Source organism: Salvelinus sp. IW2-2015, linkage group LG16, assembly GCF_002910315.2.
Source record: "Salvelinus sp. IW2-2015 linkage group LG16, ASM291031v2, whole genome shotgun sequence".
Lineage (NCBI taxonomy): Eukaryota > Metazoa > Chordata > Actinopteri > Salmoniformes > Salmonidae > Salvelinus > Salvelinus sp. IW2-2015.
The window spans coordinates 9,728,662-9,742,883 of record NC_036856.1 but is presented as its reverse complement, the minus strand read 5'-3'; the positions used below and the strand labels follow the sequence as shown (position 1 = coordinate 9,742,883).

The window sequence follows — 14,222 nt, the reverse complement described above, 5'->3', positions numbered from 1 at the left end:
TAACTGAAGTCCTATTATGGCACCCATCCATCTGGTACTAATGTAAAATATGACCGACCCCCCCTATCGCATTGAACAACTCTCTCTACCTTAATTACTTGTAATAGCAAAGTTTTCCACCGTCCTCTGAATGACTTATGTATGAGTGTATTTATTTGTGTCCAGGTCAGAAGAAGGTCATCAGGTTTCTGCCCAGGTTCAGGTGCTGGAGAGGCTGCTGGTGGCGAGGGCCTGAGAGCTGGACCAGATGTCATCAGGTAAACACGCAAGCTCACAACAATTTAGCACACTCACTAATGTAACCCCCTCACCAGGCTCGAATGTGACTCTCAACATATTACCTTAGAATATCTGAACAGCATGGGATATTAGGTGAGAAGGACATCTCCAATAAGAATCCCTATTGTAAACTCGGTAAGGTTAGGACAACTAGAGTATTAACTTCAGATAGAATGATTATAGATTTGTGTTATTATATAAGGATATGCTTTCCCATGCATTAAATTAAACTGAAACAGTAAATGACTCCACCAATGCAACAGACATAAGTGTAAAGATGTATATTATCACAAATTCAATGTACCACATCAAAATAACTAAAAACAATAAACCCCAATGAGTCGTGCACAACCCATGTCCAAATTACTTGCAAGCTTATGTAACGGATGTGAAATGGCTAGCTAGTTAGCGGGTACGCGCTAGTAGCGTTTCAATCAGTTACGTCACTTGCTCTGAAACCTATTAGTAGTGTTGCCCATTGCTCTGCATGGCCGCGGCTTTTGTGGAGCGATGGGTAACGACGCTTCGTGGGCGACCGTTGTTGATGTGTGCAGAGGGTCKCTGGTTCGCGCCCGTGTCGGGGCGAGGGGACGGTTTAAAGTTATACTGTTACACTTACCGTTGGCCCTCCAAAAAAAGTATGCCATACATAAAGTCCCGAAGCGCCCCGCCGTTGGAGTTACTCACTACTCGTTGATATTTCTTCACTGAAGTATAGCAGTTCCCAGCAGGTGTCCTCACAAGATCCACAGCTATCAATGCCAACAGTACTCCTTAGCAGCAACAGATATCCCATGGAAACATGAACTCGTTCATCTTCCACAAGCAATTCCCTCCAGGTCTCGCACTATCCTAGGCTAACCTCGAGCTGTCAAATACGTCCACGACGCGACGGTAGCTTCAGCCTCCAAGTGTTTCTTAACAAAAATAATAATAACTCATATAAAATCAAATCCGTATGTCCCTTCAAAACTCGGTAGATATGGGTTTTGTTCTATTCTTCTTCACCAACACTGACAATGTCTCTACATTTCTCTGTCAACGTCTCTCCCTCCTTTTTCAAGGTCTTTTTTTCCCAGGCTTCCTGTTAACCAGGTCAACTCTCCCATTGGCCACAGCTTAACAAGCTACCTTATTGGTCAAAACTTAAACTTCAAAGTAAACCAGCCTATTCACTTGTACATTAAATAKATATTTATTAAAAAATWAATGCATTAATGACATTACAATTCAGGAGCAATTCGATCATCTTTTAAATCTAATACCAATTAATTATAACAAATAAACTCTATACTTGGTTTTAACAAGGTTATTACACTAAAAACCCATCTTTGCCTCCTGGGTAAATTTTGATTGGATGTCCCACTGTATTGTAACACCACCACCTATTGATTCCTTTGACAGCCCTATCTTCCAAGCCTTCCAAAACCAAAGCCATGGCAGCTTCTGTCATCAATGGGGATGGCAGCAAGATGTCTGATGTAGAGTGGTACTGGGGAGACATTTCCAGGTAAAAATTTTAAATAATGGATATCCACACTTGGTTATTTACAGTTGAAACCACGATCTTCTGTTTCAAGAAAAAAATATTGTCACTCGTCTTACTCACCCATCTTTAATTACATAATCATGCTATATATTTGTATATATTTTTTTCCAGAGATGAGGTGAATGACAAGATGAGAGACACACCAGATGGCACTTTCTTGGTCCGAGATGCCTCAAGCAAGGTGAAAGGAGAATATACATTGACTCTCAGGTAAGGGTATTAATAATGAAMTCTTTCTAAAATTTACTATTTTGTCCCTTTTACAATCCACTCCAAGTTTGAGCTTGCCTAGTCACTCATTTAAAGTGCAATGGCATTTTACCACTTTGGATAGCTTCCAGAGTCTTTCACAGAACCTCAGTAATGTTGCACAARGTCTCTGGACTTTTCTAGGAAAGGAGGAAACAACCAGCTGATCAAGATCTTCCACCAKGGAGGCAAGTATGGCTTCTCTGAGCCGCTGACCTTTGCTTCTGTGGTGGAACTCATCCTGTATTATCACCACGAATCGCTGGCCCAGTACAACCCCAAGCTGGACTCACGGCTTCTGTACCCAATCTCCAAATATCAGCAGGTAGGCTCATTCTGTTATTATTATTATAGTGTTCTGTATCCTGTTCTGAAGGGCCTCAGTCTTGGTTTGGCTTCCGGGCCATATCTTAATGGGACTCCTTGGTTTTTAAATAGAGATGTTATAAGAGATAAGGAATGTAGCCTTCGAACAGCACTCTGATGCTTTCTGGAAGGCCCTACATTTCTTATGGAACATGCGTGAAGGAAAATAACCCATGGCATTCCCAAGAGCACTTAAGCTTGTCTGAAATGTCACCAAACAATTCTGTTTAGGTGAGAACAGTTTGCTTGCTGCCCTTCTCTATTTGAAATGCACTGAGCCCATATTGAATGCACTTTATCTCAACATCTCAAGTGCTGTGGTCAGTTAGTGACTTGTGGTCTTTGTTGTTTCCAGGATCAGGTGGTGAAAGGGGACAACGTGGAAGCAGTAGGAGAGCAACTGAAGGTGTACCACAAACAGTGCCAGGAGAAGAGCTGGGAATATGACGTCTTGTATGAAGAGTATACTCGCACCTCTCAGGTACATATCCAASACTTATGTTTTCACTGTCACATTTGGGTCTGGGCTCCATAGCATTTGAAATGAGCACAATATCGTCTGTTTTCCCTGTACTTCAGGAGTTACAGATGAACCGCACGGCCATCGAGGCCTTCAACGAGACCATCAAGATCTCAGAGGACGGGTGCGAGACCCAAGAATGCWATAGCAAGGAGAACATTGACCAGTTCCTCGGGGAGGGAAACAGCAAAGATACTGAGAGGTATCCACAATACATTGCTTGCTCTAGGATTTTCCTGTTGTGATACAGGCTTTGAACTAGCCCTCTGATTGACTATGAAGCTGGTRGTGATCATGATTTTAAAGTGGGGGACCTAACAATGTTGTCGCTCCATCTCCCAGAATCCAAAGTAATTGGGATAAGCTGAAGTCGCGGGTGACTGAGATCCATGACAGGAAGAGGAAGCTAGGGCAGGACCTGAAGGAGCATGCGACAGACAAACAAGAGATCGATAAGAAGATGAGTAGCCTGAAAACGGACCTCGTGCAGCTGAAAAAGATTCGAGACCAGTACCTGGTGTAAGTTATACCCTTCTACCACACACACACCACACAACCACACACACACACACACACACACACACACACACACACACACACACACACACACACACACACACACACACACACACACACACACACACACACACACACCCACACACACACCACACACACACACACACACACACACACACACACACACCACACACCACACACACACACACACACACTGCAATATTTAGGAACATGGCAGTCTAACAGTTTGCTTGTGTTAACGTCCCAGGTGGCTGAATCAGAAGGGCACCAGACAGAAGAAGATTAACGAGTGGCTGGGATCAAAACGACATGGAAGAGTGAGTGAAACCAATGTGGCCATTAGCCAGTTGTAATGTATTACCACGTATTATCATGTCGTATCGTGTACGTATTGACACTGGTTTCCTCCCCATGTCTGCCGTTCTTCCCCTCTACCTCCCAGCCTGTATTCTCTGGTGGATGAGGAGGAAGACCTGCCGCACCTCGACGAGCGCACTTGGTACGTGGGCGACATCAAGCGCAGCCAAGCCGAGGAGCTGCTGAGGGAAAGGGTGACGGCACTTTCCTGATCCGAGACAGCCAGTCCCAGAAGGGCTCCTATGCCTGCTCTGTAGTGTGAGTCCCGTTAGCCTGACCTGGGGTCTGTAAAGCCTTGTTAACACTGGCAGTTTGAAGTGACTCAAATCGATTTTTTTTTTGCATATTAGGGCTGGGAATTTACGATACGATATTATCATGATAGTTAGGTGACGATACGATATGTATTTGCAATTCTCACAATTCTAATGTATTGTGATTCAATACTGTGATTTTATTGCAATTCAATGTTCAAAAAATATGCTTCTGCAGAGTGGCAAGAAGAGCCTGTCACGCCTGACCATAGTTTGCTTTGTATGTTTTATGTTTTGTTTGGTCAGGGTGTGATCTGAGTGGGCATTCTATGTTGTATGTCTGGTTTGTCTATTTCTATGTGTTTGGCCTGATATGGTTCTCAATCAGAGACAGGTGTTTTGCGTTGTCTCTGATTGGGGAACCATATTTAGGTAGCCTGTTTTGTATTGTGGGTTGTGGGTTATTGTCTATGTGTTAGTTGCTTGTGTCTGCACTATTATATATAGCGTCACGTTCGTTTTATTGTTTTGTATTAGTTTGGTTAAGTGTTCTTCTTAAATAAATAGAAGAATGTATTCACTTCACGCTGCGCCTTGGTCCTCCTCTCTTTCTCCCGAAGACGATCGTGACAGAGCCATGAGAAGACAAGTTTTGCTCAGTAATGGAAATAAAAGTGCTGAAAACATATTGGGTCCCTATTTAAAAATAAGATGGAGAACAAGCTATGAAGGAAGAATACTGGCATTTTGGTGCAGGTACAGAAAACTAGCGCAAACATAATATTGCAATATTGCCAAAACGATACGATATATCGTCAAAAATAATATCCGATATGTAACTATTGATTTTTTCCCGCAATCTGAATTGTATATCCAATTTGAATCTGTTTTTTCCCTGCAGTCTGAACAGCCAAAAAGCACATGGAATCAGATATTTCAAGACACATTTCAAACCACCTTCGTAGGTGGTTTAAAATCAGATACCAATCTGATTCCTGACTTGTGTCTGTACGGTCAAATTTAGTTTATTTGCCCTCAAGTGGTTTTTAGACTGTTATTTGGCATATCTTGTTGCTTGCTAGCTACTCTGTTGACAGTTTTACAAGAACATGTGGTATCTAACTAGCTTGTTAATTGTTTACAAACAAATTTGTGAATGTGCTAGAAAGTGAAACAGCTTCCTAGCTAGCTAGTTGACTGCTGTGGCTAGCCAAAAAGTTCATCTTATCCTTTGAGGCTTTACATGTTTTCTTACACTATCATTTTGAACATTCAAAGCAACTAGGAGACGTCCATGGCAGGCATTGTTGTCACCACCGTAGCTAGCTACATCATTTCTGAGTGATAGGAAGCACGAGCACCACCACCAATCAGCCTACACCACTGCACACATACCTGTCATTAGGATTACAACTAGCATAGCCATGTCAGCAAATGACTGCTGTCTGAACACACACAAATGCAATTTGGTCACTTGTAACTTGCTGTTTGACAGTCAGTATTCCAAAACTGATTTGAGCATTAAGGCTTGCCGTGTGAACAAGGCTTTAGTGAACACAGAATGATTTGGGTTGGAATACGGCTAGACAGTTGGTTTAGCCAGATTTATCAGATGTTTTCCGGCCTCACCTGCCGAGATGCTGAAAATCTCAAATGCATAGGAAATATAGGGACCATCTAAAAACATGGTTGGCCAATCTTATCCTCAAAAGGCCGTTATGGGTGCAGGCTTTTGTTCCAGCAAGTAGTAACACAACTGATTCAGCTTGTCCAAACCTATGGGATTGCATAAAGAATGTCGGTATTTATTTATTTTGATCCAAAGCCACGAATGAGTGCTGCAAAAAGCTTTGTTCTGCAAAATAGCCTACAAAATATGCCTAACCTAAACATTCATTTAATTGCCTAAATAAACTAGTACAGTTCATAAGTAAATTAATAAATAGCTCAGGTCTTGYAAACACTGTGGTAAATAAAGCAATTATTTTTGCGGGGGGAGGGAGAGAAACCAAAAGCATAACCAGCGTTCTAACTCCCTCTTGTGATAGTGTGGCGCAATGACAGAATGAGGTAATTTACCACAATCTGCCACCATCTACCACAAACATGTCGCAGCATAAGGAACCACTGTAGCAGGAACATTTATGGTGTGTAGATCTTGATAGTAGTCCACTTCTGAGGTCTTGAAAAACATTTGACAAACTGTGATTTTGGGGTGAAATATCACGTTGACTGCTGTGTTTCGGCTAACCAAAGGTTCTGTTCTTGACTTCACATATCTATTCATGCAGTGTGGACGGGGACATCAAGCACTGTGTGATATTCAAGACCTCCACGGGCTACGGCTTCGCCAAGCCCTACAACCTGTACAGCTCCCTGAGAGAGCTGGTGCTTCACTATAGACACACCTCCCTGGTCCAACACAATGACTTGCTGAATGTAACTCTGGCATGTCCTGTCCTAACCCAGCAGCAACCCAAAAGAGAAGCAAGATAACCCGGACAGGGCCTGCCACACACAGAGGAAACAAACAGAACTCATAAAGACCACAAACCCTCACTTTTCCCATACAAGAAAACAAAAAGCAAACAGCTTTCTGCACGTTGGGTTTGAGAGGAGGGGAAGAGCGGAGTGGATTTTGACATGGAAGAGCACATTCACATGTTCTATTTTTGTTAAGTCTCTACAACACTACACAGTTTTTGGAGAAACATTTTTAAATCTCTGAAAGTAATTGCTGTAGATTCTTTTGAAATCGACTTTGAAATGTATTTCTTTATTTTTCTGTTACTTTTTTCTACAGTTAAAGAGGGGCTTTTTGCGAGAGGGTTTGATATTCAAGACATGGAGAACAAAAAGACCAAGCAGCGCTTTTCTGTTTACATTAAGCCTTGCTCACATTGTCCACTGTGGTAAAATGCTTAAAGGGATTCTCCAGTACTTTTGACTACTTTTTAGCCAGTAGTTCTGAAAGAACCGCTCACGAGCCAAAATTGCGTACTACGTCCATATGTGCACCACGTCATTCCTTTCTGTCTCGCTCATTTGCAACTTGCTAGCTGTTACTGACATGGCGAGGGGCTGAAGCTCATTGGTTGAACGCGAATTACTAGGGTTGGCACAGGTGGGGGAAGATTTTGGGGAAAATGGCGCAGCAAAGCTTCCAGAAAAACAGTTGCTTTCAAACTAGGGATTTTGTGGCTAATTGAGGTAAAACAGTAATTATTAACTGTCAGTGTTTTATTTCTTTACTTCAAGTTCATATTAATACAAACAAAAAATCCACAGCGTTGGGGAACACACACACACACAAAGAAAGCATTCTATCTGCTCTCTGTGTAACCTTTCATGCTATGTGCCCTTTCACAGTAGAACATGGTGGAACACTTGGTGGTGAAAGTGCCTTCTGTTCTAATCCTCTGTCTTCCATTATTTCTCTGTAAATCAGTCCGTGTGGATGCCTGGCCCCAATCAGATGCCAAGTGTTTTGTACAGCACTGTGTGTGAAACTGGAAATCCGAAATGGACCTCACTATTGATTGCCTTAGAGCAGCAGGGATGGGCAACTCCCTCAGAGTTGTATCTGGCACTACTGCCACTGCCTGCTCAGAGTGCACACATCTGGTTTCCCAGGTCTCAATCAGAAGCTGATTTAAAAGAAAGARACTATGAAGACAAAACTTGCCCACCCCTGCATTAGTGTGTGTATGATGGGGCTGTTGGAATTGTCCATGTTGGAAATGGATTTATGTTCACATTTTTCGAGTCGATCATTGGTAAATCTTGTGGGGGTTGAGTTGCTTGCAGTTGACATTAGGTTATGTATGCTGTATGAACTGAGGAATTTGTCAGTCTCTCGTTAAGGTATAAGTAGCCTATTTCAATGATTCAAAACGCATTTTCCTTCATTGGACCTTACCTGCCACACTTTATGAATGCACTTATTTCTCAGCTTCCAAATCTGTTTTGTAATGCTAACATACACAAGATATTCTTGTTAGATTTTGAACAAACTACTTTGACAAACTGATTAGTACTATGCAGCGAGTTAGGAGACAACTTGATGACGCCTCGTTATCGAAATTGATAACRCTCACATTTGTCGTGTATGAATCAGACCTTTTTAAAAGACTAGAGGAGGTATTGAGGTAGAAATCCAACGTCAGGGACACAGWAGGTCATAAAACATTAGCTTTTGCACGCAAGAATCTCACTTGATTTAGAGATCTTGTATAGTATTATTATCATGTTCTTAACCTTTAGCAGAAGCAGGGGTGACGGGGTTATTGGTGCTAGAAGTGGACGATGTTTTATATATTATGATGACATTGCATTGGTGCATTTTATTGCTCACTACTAGGAGTGATTCAATTGCCCAGCATGTTGGGATTGGTGAAAATGTAAGTTTTATAACTGTCAACATTGTTTGTTTTGTGTGTTATGTTAATCTGGTAAACCCATTTCTTATGTGTATATGGTAGTTAGGAGAAAAGGTCTCCTTGGAGAGAGATGACAGATGAATGTAAAAAGAGAGAGCAATCCAAAAAAGTTTCCTGTTTATTTTGAAATTGCACTTGCAGTGTAAGACTATGCTTGTTCTCCAAAGTGTAGACAGTCTTTTCACAGTGAGCCAGGCTCAGAGGAATTGTTATACCTTTCCCCTTGCCTTGTCTGTGTGCTTGGGCCCATATMGGAGATTATGACTAAAGCTATGCTTGATTGCCCCACAGACTGTTATGACGGTGCAACATAAAATACCAAACGCTTCTTCAGCTTGTGAGAGAAAGTGTGMGAGTGGGTAAACGTTTGAGGTTTGAGTAGGGAGGTTGCCTTGCCAATATTTAAATCTGGAKCTGTAAATGCACTACAAAGACATTAATATGTTTCAGGAGTTTTATTACAATTGGACTTGAACATGCTCATTTATTTATTTACAATAACCGGCTATGATAGGTCAGAAACACTCATTCATTGTAAGACAAGGATGGCATCATTTAAGAGGCACTTTTAAGGATCTGTTTGAAAAGGGMTTTTATGAAAGGCCGTTAAACCCGTCTGTGTTTCAGTGTTTTTGTTATTCGTTCATCATAACCTGAACAGATTTAATTGAATAAGCTAATGTGATTTAAAAAAAATCTTCTTTACATTTATATTTAATGTGTTTACAATCTCTAAATAACCAAATAGATTAAAAAGACTGTTTTCTAACAATCTATTTGTCTGCTCAAAAGCTTATCTAGAATGAAATTCTGTCGTAGTGTTTGTTGTATCTTGACTTTCAAATGTTTTTAAGACTGCTTGGTTTTTAACTTTTGTATTTGTGAAACTGCAATTTATACAACATTGKCATAGGTTGGAGTTAAGTACTTTGAAACATGGAAAACCCCCCAAAACATTGCAAAATGCACTTTAAGATTGACTGTAAGCAGCATTAGTCCAACTCTGTAAAATTGTTATTGCATTACTTTCTGGATTGCACATAAACAATGGTATATTTTCATGTTGTATTTGTTAGACTGGTAGTTTTGTATAGGACTAAATTAACCATTTATTAAAAAGAGTATAGTTGTCAAAATACCTTTTTGTTGACATTTTTACCAACTATTTTCTGAGAAAAGTAATCCCTTGCTCAGAAGGCAATTGKGTGTAAACATTGGGAGAATTGTGATATCTACTGTCAAAATGTGGTCAGATMGTCTATGATGTTCCTCACTGTTGTCTTGGCAATTTTCTTTGTKGTTAGTCACTACTGATGATGGACTGCTTTATTTAGCTACTGCTTTGATGTTGTGACTGTATATATGTTATTAATGATCTATTAGGTAATTAATCAATCAATTTAGAAGGCTTTTACTCTGGTTTTATGTTTGTTATTATGCCTGTTTTGCCAACCAATTTGTCTCTACGTAAAGAGAAGTGGTTGAAGAGATGATATGGCTGTTGTAATTGTTGTGGGATGTCCAATGAGAGAGTTTGGCTTCTCAAGTGGTCACAAAAATCCATCTCGTTAGCACATCTGAGGATGATACTAATCATTGGTGGGAGGAGCTCCAACCCACTGGCTTTTCAAATTGGTCAGAGTGTTGTCTGAGATAAGTGTCAAGGAAGGCTTTGGCTTCAGTACCTGTAAGCAACATGACGTTTGCACCTGTTTGACTTTTTTTGCTGCTCTACTTTCAAGAAATCCCAAGGAAAGTCGAAGCCCAAACCGGCTTGTGAATACCCCCCCCCCCCCTTCGCAGTGGTGTAGGAGTTTGGAAATTGCAATAGAATGTAGGGTACGTTTTGATCATCAAGTTTGAATAACTGCACTGAGACATTATTATAATGACAACTGCTGTTTTATCAAATCTATTCATGTTTTTTTCTTGATTCTGGCTTGAAGTATTTCATCTGTCGCAGTTGAATGATTAAAGCGTCATTTTCTACAAATCAAATGTCCTTTGTGTGTAATGTCACCAAGCATTAAGACATTCTCCTACAATATATGTAAATGTCAGTGTATATCCCATATTCACCAGAGGTCCTACATTTCGTGAGGGCGTGTGACTGAAGCCAAACCTCAATGAGAATGTGACGCCAACAAGCCGTTTTGTTTCGGTTCAAGTTAAGACCTTAAATGTGTCTTCATGAGAATTTTAAAGCCCTCCATTTTACTATGATTTCTAAACATTCAACATGTAACTGGGGGTTGGAAGTTGTTTTGGTTCCCACAATATTCATTCTCAGGTAAATTCCAGGCAAGTAATTATTTGTCTAATTGAAAGAGTAAGCCTGCTGTGTGTGAGAACATAGATTGCAAGATTATGTTATAATACTGTTATTGCATCAACTGGTTGTTTTATGCAACAGAATAGTGAGTTATTAGAACACTTGAATCTGTGTGTTCTACTGAGGATGGGCCTTTGGGAGATTTAATGCTGACAGAAGATTTACGATGTCTTTGGGTGATAAGCCAAACAAGACTGCATTCCATAGCATGAGTTAATGTTTCTGTACTGGGGGTACCAGGGGGGGATGACTCCAATATGGAGCTGGGGGCCAGACTCTGGTTTTTACACATCCAGAACAGTTTTTASAGCAGATACTGTTTGCTGTCAATTATTAGTATCTTTCATAATTTTTTTCCCCTTGTGACCCATTCCATTCCCATCCCATTCCATTTGTCATGAACACCCAGGAGGAGGGACTTTGCTATAAAATGCTGTGGTATAGTCCTGCTGGTTGGGCTCTCAACGAATCACCAATGGGGGGCTAATTGACAAGTTCCATTACTGCAGTAAATAAATAATAAAGTTGACTTGTTTTGAAGAAATGTAAGTCTCTCCTTTTGATTAGAATAATTCCACGACACGTGCTTTCCCTGAACATGTATRACACATGTTCATGTATCCTGTCTAGGTTCAGAAGCAGTGTCTAGAGCTCAATGCCACCAGACCCAACTTGGCGGTACCCCGAGTGGAGGTGACCCTGTACTATGAGAGCCTGTYTCCAGGCTGCAGGGCCTTCCTCACCCAGCAGCTCTTTCCCACCTGGGCCATGCTCCACGACATCATGGACGTCAAATTGGTGCCCTACGGCAATGCACAGGTAGGCCTCTTCTCGAAGTGGAGAGCACTGGGTCATGTTCAGTAGGGCACATTTTTAAAAGTGAAGTTCAGGTTGTACCTCAGTACAGGCCTTTTGATAGATCCATGTTCAGTTAGACTATTGAATGAATAAGAACATTAGAGAAATCAACAGTAATTACAGAAGTAAATATTGTGTTGTGTTAATGCTGCAGCCTTATTCCTGGTGTTCTTTCACAGGAGCTTCCCTCAGGGAATTCTCCCTTCACCTGTCAACATGGAGAACCAGAGTGTCATGGTAACATGATTGAGGTGAGCCTGCCAATCAAATGGCAAACTGCTTGTAACCTGAAATATTGTTCATTCATGATGTCATACCTTCCGCTTAGGCATGTATTCTACATTCAGTGGGTCGGTACTCAGCATTCCCAGTCATTTACTGCATGGAATCTGCAGCTAACATTCTTGATGCTGCCCAACCTGTGAGTATTGTACTGTTTTTAACTTAATGTTTTAGCTATTGCATTTTTCGCCATTCAAAATGCATTTGTGCACCTGTTTACATCAAGGGCTCTGGTTGCATTCTGTTCTCCTCTCATGCAATCAAACACCATGTGCCGACGTCACAGTCATCTGTGTATTCCTGCAAAGCAGCAGGAAGTGGAATATCAATGTACAGGCTTGACGTCGGCACATGGTGTTTGATTGCATGACCGGCTATACACTTAAAAGTTTTAAGTAGCACTGTATCCGCTCAAAAAACATTACTCGGTAACCCCATTGTTGATAAACAGTAGATACTCACCCCTAGCTGTACTATAGCCATGTTATCTACATTGTGCACCTAGTTTCAATCCCGGCACGGTCTTCTTACCCCATTAATAGTAACCCAGGGGACGTGTGTTTTGGCCGGACTGAGAGCTTTGGTCTTCAAGGCGTTCTCGTGCATCAGTTTGAAGCCGAGCTCTCCCTTCACACAGGACGTGACTTTCAGGACCAAGCTTTGTCATCGCTTTTCAACTTGGTCTGCAAAATGTACAAGGTGAGTTGCAGGGGGGTTACTGGTCCTTGTTTGTTTAATATTAATTACATTTAAAGTTGTAAACTGTGATCAACATGTACTTGGTCATGGGCTGAGCTAAAATGTAATGACCACRCATATTTGTCCACAGGGAGGTAAGCCCCCTGCCTGTAAATGCCATGCACGTCCACTTATATCAGTGCATTCGTTACAAACTAACTATTCCGAATCGTCTACTCTATTCGATCAAAAAAATCTTAACTTCGTGGTCTTATTTTCGTGGACAAATGCAAGACGCTTCGCCTCTTCCTCTCCGTTTTTACTAATGCGACTTGGTGCATCTAATGGTAACGTCTTCGATGGGTATAACGCCGAGAGCCGCTTTGGAGTTGACAGCTCCAACGAAGTTACAGTTCTGACATGGTTTAATTTAAATAAACGGTCTGCTATGCAGTTGTCGGTTAACGCTGAGCCGACACATGCAGCGTTTACGGTGAATGATCTCTGCACACGCAGGAACAATACCTTTAAAAGCTGCATTGCCAATAATATCCCGCGTTCAAATTGACATGTAGCATATTAACATGTAGAATAATGCTTGAATCAAAGATTAGGCCGGGATTCAATAAAACAGAAATTAACTATTTGCGCACAGACAGATTTAAGAATATGCACAAAAATGATACATTTTATAGGCATACAGGTTTCCATATTTATTGGCATTTTCACTTTGAACAACTTGAACTCCAGAAACTTTGGGCTTTAAAAATGATAATCAAACTCTCTAAACAAATATTGGAGCGGTAGATGTATACATTTTGAAAGGTATACTTGATTTTTTTAGGCTCCAGAAAAATGTATTGAAAGCTAGAATCCTTAATTGAAACAACAAAGTAACTAACTAAATAAATAAATAAAAAGGAATGGGCCTGGAGAAATGTACCCACACTCTAATTCATAGACTGAGCTATGGAAGCAAGGGACTGACCCTCCATGATATCAAAATTATAGTTTGAACCATGTTTTGAGGCTATACAGTGTTTGTTTACATTTACATTGTTTACAAACATTGGAGTAAAACAAGCTTATATTTGAGGTTCTGATGGGTATATATTAGTCCAAAAATGCATGTCACAACTACGGATTCTATCGTCAAGATCTCTTTTTACAGTACTTACATTTTGACAGACACAAATATACTACGAATAAATATCTGACTTGGAACAACATTGAGGATGAAAAGACGGACATAGAACAAAAGTACAACGGTAATGGCATACCATCGTGTGTCACTGTTTCAGAGCAAAGCAATAAAGGGACCAAGGGAACAAATTATCATCATTCTAACGTCTCCGCCAACACGTTTAACACTGAATGGCACTGATTTATGTACGTTTTACCCTCAATACAGTTGAGCTCCTCCCCATCACAAGGTTCTTATTTCAGCTGTTATCTTATTCATGACCAAACAGCTGAGTGAATGGAATACTGTCAAAATACAGTATGTATGAATACTAATGTA

At 40.8% G+C, this 14,222-nt stretch overlaps 2 pseudogenes; both read left to right on the top strand.

Moving 5' to 3' along the window:
- Positions 1–167: 167 nt before the first annotated feature.
- On the top strand, positions 168–11,132 carry LOC111976090 (phosphatidylinositol 3-kinase regulatory subunit beta-like; annotated as a pseudogene).
- Positions 10,284–13,165, top strand: LOC111975918 (gamma-interferon-inducible lysosomal thiol reductase-like; annotated as a pseudogene).
- Positions 13,166–14,222: the final 1,057 nt, after the last annotated feature.